This window comes from Salvelinus namaycush, chromosome 22 (assembly GCF_016432855.1).
Source record: "Salvelinus namaycush isolate Seneca chromosome 22, SaNama_1.0, whole genome shotgun sequence".
Lineage (NCBI taxonomy): Eukaryota > Metazoa > Chordata > Actinopteri > Salmoniformes > Salmonidae > Salvelinus > Salvelinus namaycush.
The window spans coordinates 31,637,093-31,649,557 of record NC_052328.1 but is presented as its reverse complement, the minus strand read 5'-3'; positions in this window follow the sequence as shown (position 1 = coordinate 31,649,557).

Here is a 12,465-nt window from a genome sequence, read left to right as displayed (position 1 = left end):
GAATACCACAGGAACAGGATGTTATTTGGGGACACACATAGGGAACAGGATGTTATTTGGGACACACATAGGGCACAGGATGTTATTTGGGGGACACACATAGGGAACAGGATGTTATTTGGGGGACACACACATAGGGCACAGGATGTTATTTGGGACACACATAGGGAACAGGATGTTATTTGGGACACACATAGGGAACAGGATGTTATTTGGGGGACACACACATAGGGAACAGGATGTTATTTGGGACACATATAGGGAACAGGATGTTATTTGGGACACAGATAGGGCACAGGATGTTATTTGGGACACACATAGGGCACAGGATGTTATTTGGGGGACACACATAGGGAACAGGATGTTATTTGGGACACACATAGGGAACAGGATGTTATTTGGGACACACATAGGGAACAGGATGTTATTTGGGACACACATAGGGCACAGGATGTTATTTGGGACACACATAGGGAACAGGATGTTATTTGGGGGACACACATAGGGAACAGGATGTTATTTGGGACACACACATAGGGAACAGGATGTTATTTGGGACACACATAGGGAACAGGATGTTATTTGGGACACACATAGGGAACAGGATGTTATTTGGGACACACAGGGAACAGGATGTTATTTGGGACACACTTAGGGAACAGGATGTTATTTGGGACACACATAGGGCACAGGATGTTATTTGGGACACACATAGGGAACAGGATGTTATTTGGGACACACATAGGGAACAGGATGTTATTTGGGACACACACATAGGGAACAGGATGTTATTTGGGACACACATAGGGCACAGGATGTTATTTGGGACACACATAGGGCACAGGATGTTATTTGGGACACACATAGGGAACAGGGTGTTATTTGGGGGACACACATAGGGAACAGGATGTTATTTGGGACACACAGGGAACAGGGTGTTATTTGGGACACACTTAGGGAACAGGATGTTATTTGGGGGACACACACATAGGGCACAGGATGTTATTTGGGGGACACACACATAGGGCACAGGATGTTATTTGGGACACACATAGGGAACAGGATGTTATTTGGGACACACACATAGGGAACAGGATGTTATTTGGGGGACACACATAGGGCACAGGATGTTATTTGGGACACACATAGGGAACAGGATGTTATTGGGGACACACAGGGCACAGGATGTTATTTGGGGGACACACATAGGGAACAGGATGTTATTGGGGACACACAGGGCACAGGATGTTATTTGGGACACACATAGGGCACAGGATGTTATTTGGGGGACACACATAGGGAACAGGATGTTATTGGGGACACACAGGGAACAGGATGTTATTTGGGGGACACACATAGGGAACAGGATGTTATTTGGGACACACACATAGGGAACAGGATGTTATTTGGGGGACACACATAGGGAACAGGATGTTATTTGGGACACATAGGGAACAGGGTGTTATTTGGGGGACACACATAGGGAACAGGATGTTATTTGGGGGACACACAGGGCACAGGATGTTATTTGGGGGACACACATAGGGCACAGGATGTTATTTGGGGGACACACATAGGGCACAGGATGTTATTTGGGACACACATAGGGCACAGGATGTTATTTGGGGGACACACATAGGGAACAGGATGTTATTTGGGACACACACATAGGGCACAGGATGTTATTTGGGGGACACACATAGGGAACAGGATGTTATTTGGGACACACATAGGGCACAGGATGTTATTTGGGGGACACACATAGGGAACAGGATGTTATTTGGGACACACACATAGGGCACAGGATGTTATTTGGGGGACACACAGGGCACAGGATGTTATTTGGGGGACACACAGGGCACATGATGTTATTTGGGGGACACACATAGGGAACAGGATGTTATTTGGGACACACACACAGGGCACAGGATGCTATTTGGGACACACACACAGGGCACAGGATGTTATTTGGGACACATAGGGAACAGGATGTTATTTGGGGGACACACATAGGGAACAGGATGTTATTTGGGGGACACACATAGGGAACAGGATGTTATTTGGGGGACACACATAGGGCACAGGATGTTATTTGGGACACATATAGGGAACAGGATGTTATTTGGGGAACACACATAGGGAACAGGATGTTATTTGGGGGACACACATAGGGAACAGTATGTTATTTGGGACACACATAGGGCACAGGATGTTATATGGGACACATAGGGAACAGGATGTTATTTGGGGGACACACATAGGGAACAGGATGTTATTTGGGACACACATAGGGCACAGGATGTTATTTGGGACACACATAGGGCACAGGATGTTATTTGGGGGACACACATAGGGCACAGGATGTTATTTGGGGGACACACATAGGGCACATGATGTTATTTGGGACACACAGGGAACAGGATGTTATTTGGGGGACACACATAGGGAACAGGATGTTATTTGGGACACACACATAGGGAACAGGATGTTATTTGGGACACACACAGGGCACAGGATGTTATTTGGGGGACACACACAGGGCACAGGATGCTATTTGGGACACATAGGGAACAGGATGTTATTTGGGGGACACACACAGGGCACAGGATGTTATTTGGGGGACACACACAGGGAACAGGATGTTATTTGGGGGACACACACAGGGAACAGGATGTTATTTGGGGGACACACATAGGGCACAGGATGTTATTTGGGGGACACACATAGGGAACAGGATGTTATTTGGGGGACACACATAGGGAACAGGATGTTATTTGGGACACACACACAGGGCACAGGATGTTATTTGGGGGACACACATAGGGCACAGGATGTTATTTGGGGGACACACACAGGGCACAGGATGCTATTTGGGACACACATAGGGCACAGGATGTTATTTTGGGGGACACACATAGGGAACAGGATGTTATTTGGGACACACACAGGGCACAGGATGTTATTTGGGGGACACACATAGGGAACAGGATGTTATTTGGGACACACAGGGAACAGGATGTTATTTGGGGGGGACACATAGGGAACAGGATGTTATTTGGGACACACATAGGGAACAGGATGTTATTTGGGACACACATAGGGAACAGGGTGTTATTTGGGGGACACACATAGGGCACAGGATGTTATTTGGGGGACACACATAGGGAAAAGGATGTTATTTGGGACACACACATAGGGCACAGGATGTTATTTGGGGGACACACATAGGGAACAGGATGTTATTTGGGACACACATAGGGCACAGGATGTTATTTGGGACACACATAGGGCACAGGATGTTATTTGGGGGACACACATAGGGAACAGGATGTTATTTGGGACACACACACAGGGAACAGGATGTTATTTGGGACACACACACAGGGAACAGGATGTTATTTGGGACACACACAGGGAACAGGATGTTATTTGGGACACACATAGGGAACAGGATGCTATTTGGGGGACACACATAGGGAACAGGATGTTATTTGGGGGACACACATAGGGAACAGGATGTTATTTGGGACACACACATAGGGAACAGGATGTTATTTGGGACACACATAGGGAACAGGATGCTATTTGGGGGACACACATAGGGAACAGGATGTTATTTGGGGGACACACATAGGGAACAGGATGTTATTTGGGGGACACACATAGGGAACAGGATGTTATTTGGGACACACAGGGAACAGGATGCTATTTGGGGGACACACATAGGGAACAGGATGTTATTTGGGGGACACACATAGGGAACAGGATGTTATTTGGGGGACACACATAGGGAACAGGATGTTATTTGGGGGACACATAGGGAACAGGGTGTTATTTGGGGGACACACATAGGGAACAGGATGTTATTTGGGACACACATAGGGCACAGGATGTTATTTGGGGGACACACATAGGGAACAGGATGTTATTGGGGACACACATAGGGCACAGGGTGTTATTTGGGGGACACACATAGGGAACAGGATGTTATTTGGGACACACAGGGAACAGGATGTTATTTGGGACACACACATAGGGAACAGGATGTTATTTGGGGGACACACATAGGGAACAGGATGTTATTGGGGACACACACATAGGGAACAGGATGTTATTTGGGACACACATAGGGAACAGGATGTTATTTGGGGGACACACATAGGGAACAGGATGTTATTTGGGGGACACACACAGGGCACAGGATGTTATTTGGGACACACAGGGAACAGGATGTTATTTGGGGGACACATAGGGAACAGGATGTTATTTGGGGGACACACACATAGGGCACAGGATGTTATTTGGGACACACATAGGGAACAGGATGTTATTTGGGGGACACATAGGGCACAGGATGTTATTTGGGGGACACACATAGGGCACAGGATGTTATTTGGGACACACAGGGAACAGGATGTTATTTGGGGGACACATAGGGCACAGGATGTTATTTGGGGGACACACATAGGGCACAGGATGTTATTTGGGGGACACACATAGGGCACAGGATGTTATTTGGGACACACATAGGGAACAGGCTGTTATTTGGGACACACACATAGGGAACATGATGTTATTTGGGGGACACACATAGGGCACAGGATGTTATTTGGGACACACACATAGGGCACAGGATGTTATTTGGGGGACACACATAGGGCACAGGATGTTATTTGGGACACACATAGGGAACAGGATGTTATTTGGGACACACAGGGAACAGGATGTTATTTGGGGGACACACATAGGGCACAGGATGTTATTTGGGGGACACACATAGGGCACAGGATGTTATTTGGGACACACACAGGGCACAGGATGTTATTTGGGACACACACATAGGGCACAGGATGTTATTTGGGGGACACACACATAGGGCACAGGATGTTATTTGGGACACATATAGGGAACAGGATGTTATTTGGGACACACACACAGGGAACAGGATGTTATTTGGGACACACACATAGGGCACAGGATGTTATTTGGGACACACACATAGGGCACAGGATGTTATTTGGGGGACACACACATAGGGCACAGGATGTTATTTGGGGGACACACACATAGGGCACAGGATGTTATTTGGGACACATAGGGAACAGGATGTTATTTGGGACACATAGGGCACAGGATGTTATTTGGGGGACACACATAGGGAACAGGATGTTATTTGGGGGACACACATAGGGAACAGGATGTTATTTGGGGGACACACATAGGGAACAGGATGTTATTTGGGGGACACACATAGGGAACAGGATGTTATTTGGGGGACACACATAGGGAACAGGATGTTATTTGGGGGACACATAGGGAACAGGGTGTTATTTGGGGGACACACATAGGGAACAGGATGTTATTTGGGACACACATAGGGCACAGGATGTTATTTGGGGGACACACATAGGGAACAGGATGTTATTTGGGGGACACACATAGGGAACAGGATGTTATTTGGGACACACAGGGAACAGGATGTTATTTGGGACACACACATAGGGAACAGGATGTTATTTGGGGGACACACATAGGGAACAGGATGTTATTGGGAACACACACATAGGGAACAGGATGTTATTTGGGACACACATAGGGAACAGGATGTTATTTGGGGAACACACATAGGGAACAGGATGTTATTTGGGGGACACACACAGGGCACAGGATGTTATTTGGGACACACAGGGAACAGGATGTTATTTGGGGGACACATAGGGAACAGGATGTTATTTGGGGGACACACACATAGGGCACAGGATGTTATTTGGGACACACAGGGAACAGGATGTTATTTGGGGGACACATAGGGCACAGGATGTTATTTGGGGGACACACATAGGGCACAGGATGTTATTTGGGACACACAGGGAACAGGATGTTATTTGGGGGACACATAGGGCACAGGATGTTATTTGGGGGACACATAGGGCACAGGATGTTATTTGGGGGACACACATAGGGCACAGGATGTTATTTGGGACACACAGGGAACAGGATGTTATTTGGGGGACACATAGGGCACAGGATGTTATTTGGGGGACACACATAGGGCACAGGATGTTATTTGGGACACACAGGGCACAGGATGTTATTTGGGGGACACACATAGGGCACAGGATGTTATTTGGGGGACACACATAGGGCACAGGATGTTATTTGGGGGACACACATAGGGCACAGGATGTTATTTGGGACACACATAGGGAACAGGCTGTTATTTGGGGGACACACATAGGGCACATGATGTTATTTGGGGGACACACATAGGGCACAGGATGTTATTTGGGACACACACATAGGGCACAGGATGTTATTTGGGGGACACACATAGGGCACAGGATGTTATTTGGGACACACAGGGAACAGGATGTTATTTGGGACACACAGGGAACAGGATGTTATTTGGGACACACACATAGGGCACAGGATGTTATTTGGGACACACACATAGGGCACAGGATGTTATTTGGGACACACATAGGGCACAGGATGTTATTTGGGGGACACACATAGGGAACAGGATGTTATTTGGGACACACACACAGGGAACAGGATGTTATTTGGGACACACACACAGGGAACAGGATGTTATTTGGGACACACACAGGGAACAGGATGTTATTTGGGACACACATAGGGAACAGGATGCTATTTGGGGGACACACATAGGGAACAGGATGTTATTTGGGGGACACACATAGGGAACAGGATGTTATTTGGGGGACACACATAGGGAACAGGATGTTATTTGGGACACACATAGGGAACAGGATGCTATTTGGGGGACACACATAGGGAACAGGATGTTATTTGGGGGACACACATAGGGAACAGGATGTTATTTGGGGGACACACATAGGGAACAGGATGTTATTTGGGACACACAGGGAACAGGATGCTATTTGGGGGACACACATAGGGAACAGGATGTTATTTGGGGGACACACATAGGGAACAGGATGTTATTTGGGGGACACACATAGGGAACAGGATGTTATTTGGGGGACACATAGGGAACAGGGTGTTATTTGGGGGACACACATAGGGAACAGGATGTTATTTGGGACACACATAGGGCACAGGATGTTATTTGGGGGACACACATAGGGAACAGGATGTTATTGGGGACACACATAGGGAACAGGGTGTTATTTGGGGGACACACATAGGGAACAGGGTGTTATTTGGGACACACAGGGAACAGGATGTTATTTGGGACACACACATAGGGAACAGGATGTTATTTGGGGGACACACATAGGGAACAGGATGTTATTGGGGACACACACATAGGGAACAGGATGTTATTTGGGACACACATAGGGAACAGGATGTTATTTGGGGGACACACATAGGGAACAGGATGTTATTTGGGGGACACACACAGGGCACAGGATGTTATTTGGGACACACAGGGAACAGGATGTTATTTGGGGGACACATAGGGAACAGGATGTTATTTGGGGGACACACACATAGGGCACAGGATGTTATTTGGGACACACATAGGGAACAGGATGTTATTTGGGGGACACATAGGGCACAGGATGTTATTTGGGGGACACACATAGGGCACAGGATGTTATTTGGGACACACAGGGAACAGGATGTTATTTGGGGGACACATAGGGCACATGATGTTATTTGGGGGACACACATAGGGCACAGGATGTTATTTGGGGGACACACATAGGGCACAGGATGTTATTTGGGACACACATAGGGAACAGGCTGTTATTTGGGACACACACATAGGGAACATGATGTTATTTGGGGGACACACATAGGGCACAGGATGTTATTTGGGACACACACATAGGGCACAGGATGTTATTTGGGACACACACATAGGGCACAGGATGTTATTTGGGACACACAGGGAACAGGATGTTATTTGGGGGACACACATAGGGCACAGGATGTTATTTGGGACACACACATAGGGCACAGGATGTTATTTGGGACACACACATAGGGCACAGGATGTTATTTGGGGGACACACATAGGGAACAGGATGTTATTTGGGGGACACACATAGGGCACAGGATGTTATTTGGGACACACACAGGGCACAGGATGTTATTTGGGACACACACATAGGGCACAGGATGTTATTTGGGGGACACACACATAGGGCACAGGATGTTATTTGGGACACATATAGGGAACAGGATGTTATTTGGGACACACACACAGGGAACAGGATGTTATTTGGGACACACACATAGGGCACAGGATGTTATTTGGGACACACACATAGGGCACAGGATGTTATTTGGGGGACACACACATAGGGCACAGGATGTTATTTGGGGGACACACACATAGGGCACAGGATGTTATTTGGGGGACACACACATAGGGCACAGGATGTTATTTGGGGGACACACATAGGGAACAGGATGTTATTTGGGGGACACACATAGGGAACAGGATGTTATTTGGGGGACACACATAGGGAACAGGATGTTATTTGGGGGACACACATAGGGAACAGGATGTTATTTGGGGGACACATAGGGAACAGGGTGTTATTTGGGGGACACACATAGGGAACAGGATGTTATTTGGGACACACACAGGGCACAGGATGTTATTTGGGGGACACACATAGGGAACAGGATGTTATTTGGGGGACACACATAGGGAACAGGATGTTATTTGGGACACACAGGGAACAGGATGTTATTTGGGACACACAGGGAACAGGATGTTATTTGGGACACACACATAGGGAACAGGATGTTATTTGGGGGACACACATAGGGAACAGGATGTTATTGGGAACACACACATAGGGAACAGGATGTTATTTGGGACACACATAGGGAACAGGATGTTATTTGGGGAACACACATAGGGAACAGGATGTTATTTGGGGGACACACACAGGGCACAGGATGTTATTTGGGACACACAGGGAACAGGATGTTATTTGGGGGACACATAGGGCACAGGATGTTATTTGGGACACACACACATAGGGCACAGGATGTTATTTGGGACACACAGGGAACAGGATGTTATTTGGGGGACACATAGGGCACAGGATGTTATTTGGGGGACACACATAGGGCACAGGATGTTATTTGGGACACACATAGGGAACAGGATGTTATTTGGGGGACACATAGGGCACAGGATGTTATTTGGGGGACACACATAGGGCACAGGATGTTATTTGGGACACACATAGGGAACAGGCTGTTATTTGGGACACACACATAGGGAACATGATGTTATTTGGGGGACACACATAGGGCACAGGATGTTATTTGGGACACACATAGGGCACAGGATGTTATTTGGGGGACACACATAGGGCACAGGATGTTATTTGGGACACACATAGGGAACAGGATGTTATTTGGGACACACAGGGAACAGGATGTTATTTGGGGGACACACATAGGGCACAGGATGTTATTTGGGACACACACATAGGGCACAGGATGTTATTTGGGACACACACAGGGCACAGGATGTTATTTGGGACACACACATAGGGCACAGGATGTTATTTGGGGGACACACACATAGGGCACAGGATGTTATTTGGGACACATATAGGGAACAGGATGTTATTTGGGACACACACACAGGGAACAGGATGTTATTTGGGACACACACATAGGGCACAGGATGTTATTTGGGACACACACATAGGGCACAGGATGTTATTTGGGACACACACATAGGGCACAGGATGTTATTTGGGGGACACACACATAGGGCACAGGATGTTATTTGGGGGACACACACATAGGGCACAGGATGTTATTTGGGACACATAGGGAACAGGATGTTATTTGGGACACATAGGGCACAGGATGTTATTTGGGGGACACACATAGGGAACAGGATGTTATTTGGGGGACACACATAGGGCACAGGATGTTATTTGGGACACACATAGGGAACAGGATGTTATTTGGGACACACAGGGAACAGGATGTTATTTGGGACACACACATAGGGCACAGGATGTTATTTGGGGGACACACATAGGGAACAGGATGTTATTTGGGGGACACACATAGGGAACAGGATGTTATTTGGGACATACACAGGGAACAGGATGTTATTTGGGACACACAGGGAACAGGATGTTATTTGGGACACACACATAGGGCACAGGATGTTATTTGGGGGACACACATAGGGAACAGGATGTTATTTGGGACACACATAGGGAACAGGATGTTATTTGGGACACAAAGGGAACAGGATGTTATTTGGGACACACACATAGGGCACAGGATGTTATTTGGGACACACACATAGGGCACAGGATGTTATTTGGGGGACACACACAGGGAACAGGATGTTATTTGGGACACATAGGGAACAGGATGTTATTTGGGACACACATAGGGAACAGGATGTTATTTGGGACACACACATAGGGCACAGGATGTTATTTGGGGGACACACATAGGGCACAGGATGTTATTTGGGACACACATAGGGAACAGGATGTTATTTGGGACACACATAGGGAACAGGATGTTATTTGGGACACACACATAGGGAACAGGATGTTATTTGGGACACACAGAGGGCACAGGATGTTATTTGGGACACACATAGGGCACAGGATGTTATTTGGGACACACAGAGGGAACAGGATGTTATTTGGGACACACATAGGGAACAGGGTGTTATTTGGGGGACACACATAGGGAACAGGATGTTATTTGGGACACACAGGGAACAGGGTGTTATTTGGGACACACTTAGGGAACAGGATGTTATTTGTGGGACACACACATAGGGCACAGGATGTTATTTGGGGGACACACACATAGGGCACAGGATGTTATTTGGGACACACATAGGGCACAGGATGTTATTTGGGACACACACATAGGGAACAGGATGTTATTTGGGGGACACACATAGGGCACAGGATGTTATTTGGGACACACATAGGGAACAGGATGTTATTGGGGACACACAGGGCACAGGATGTTATTTGGGGGACACACATAGGGAACAGGATGTTATTGGGGACACACATAGGGCACAGGATGTTATTTGGGACACACACATAGGGAACAGGATGTTATTGGGGACACACATAGGGAACAGGATGTTATTTGGGACACACATAGGGAACAGGATGTTATTTGGGACACACAGGGCACAGGGTGTTATTTGGGGGACACACATAGGGAACAGGATGTTATTTGGGACACACACATAGGGAACAGGATGTTATTTGGGGGACACACATAGGGAACAGGATGTTATTTGGGACACACATAGGGAACAGGGTGTTATTTGGGACACACACATAGGGCACAGGATGATATTTGGGACACACACATAGGGAACAGGATGTTATTTGGGACACACAGGGAACAGGGTGTTATTTGGGACACACACAGGGCACAGGATGTTATTTGGGGGACACACATAGGGAACAGGATGTTATTTGGGACACACATAGGGAACAGGATGTTATTTGGGGGACACACATAGGGAACAGGATGTTATTTGGGACACACATAGGGAACAGGATGTTATTTGGGACACACATAGGGCACAGGATGTTATTTGGGGGACACACATAGGGAACAGGATGTTATTTGGGGGACACACATAGGGCACACAATTGTTCTGGAGCTCCAGAATCACAAGGTTGTATTCCAGGCACACATGTTGCCTAGTCCTAAACTGTGAGGACACTGCTAAAGCCCATTGGCTGCTCAGATCCTGAAGGGATGCCATCCAGAGACCGGATCAATTAACACTAGCACATGCCTGCGTGTTTTGCCAGGTAATGACACAAGCTTTGCATCTAAACTAAGACCCATTGAGAGGATTGCGTTGCATACTAAATAGAGAGGGGAGCAATTCAGAGACCAATCTGGTGTTTCAGCATGTTAGCTAAAAGAAAACAAATTCCTCTAAGATATATTGGCTATTATAATCACTAGCTAGGTACAAAGCCTTCCTGACTGATATGAAAACGGAAATTACTGTAGCAGGCAGGCTCAGCAGCCCCTCTGTAAATGTAGCTGTCTGCAGTCATGTGACATTGTGTAGGCTAACTAGCCAACTAACTAACAATTGATAATGCATGTAGTTAGTTAGCTAAATTCTTCTTTACAAATAAGGGAGGAGAAGTATACTTCAAGTTAAACTTTGACATTTAACTTAGAAGCAGGCATAATCCAATAGCTACCTGTTAGCAACTAGCTAACTTAATGCAAACTACTGTATACTAGCTATCGTTGCTTGGTAAAACTAATAGATACGAACATGACAACAACAATTATTCACTATTACACTGTAAACGAATTAATTAGCTACAACAGTTAGCTATTTATATGGTATTAGCGAGGCTATTAGAGGCAGGTTAGCTAAACTCTGAGTTAGCTAGACAGCTACAACGTTAGCCAACTAAGCCATGACAGCTGTCAAACTAGCTAACGTTAGCTAGCTAGATTGCTAGC